Source organism: Solanum tuberosum, unplaced genomic scaffold, assembly GCF_000226075.1.
Source record: "Solanum tuberosum cultivar DM 1-3 516 R44 unplaced genomic scaffold, SolTub_3.0 scf00821, whole genome shotgun sequence".
NCBI lineage: Eukaryota > Viridiplantae > Streptophyta > Magnoliopsida > Solanales > Solanaceae > Solanum > Solanum tuberosum.
The window spans coordinates 31288-32206 of NW_006239777.1; positions in this window are offsets into that span (position 1 = coordinate 31288).

Here is a 919-nt window from a genome sequence, read left to right on the forward strand (position 1 = left end):
TGCCTCCAATAGTTAGCCCATGACCTTCTATTTTAGTTCAATGAAAATATTGTTAGATGTTAGGTGGTGTTATGTAATATATTCGTGGTAATAAAAAGTTATAACAGAAAAATATCACAAATCATTTAAAAAGAAATGAAAATTTGAATGATGAGAATGTTTGGTGCGTAAGAGGAGAATGGTAGAGTAGCATACACATTATTTAGCGAGTTTTGAAATGTGCGTCATTAACTTTTAAACATTCTATTTTTTAGCCGATATGGTGGGTTATTATTTTTAAGTGAAGAGTTGAACAATGTGAATGTTTGTTGGTTAAGAGGAGAAGGGCAGAGCTGCAGACATATCATCCATCGAGTTTTGAACGGTCCATTATTGACTTTCAAAGATTTTCTTTTAGGTGACATGATGGGTTATCATTTTAAAGAATTTTCATCCTCACCTTTTTATAGTATTTTTTGTGATCTACATACAAGCAATACTTTTGTGAAAAACTACTTGATTAGACAAATATTCTTATCGTATTTACTAAATCCCTATATACTTTAAAATAATTGCATATCCCTCTCCTCCCCTTTCTCTCGCTTACTCTCTCCCTCTTTCTCTCTCTCCATCCTTTTTTGTTCGGTTATAGTGTGTATTTATGCATATTTTAATTTGATACTAGATTCATGTATCTATGCACAAATACATTGTATATCAATACATATGTTTGATAGCATATATATATATATTTGAATCATATACATGTATTTATGTACAAATACATTTATTATTAGATATCAAATTACTATATATTAGAAGAGTCTAAGATTTACTACCATTGTTCCAATAAAATCATTATAAATGTCCAATACTTACTATATAAAATATATAAGTGGGCCCCACCTCCTTCCACTTAAATACTACATATTATATATTA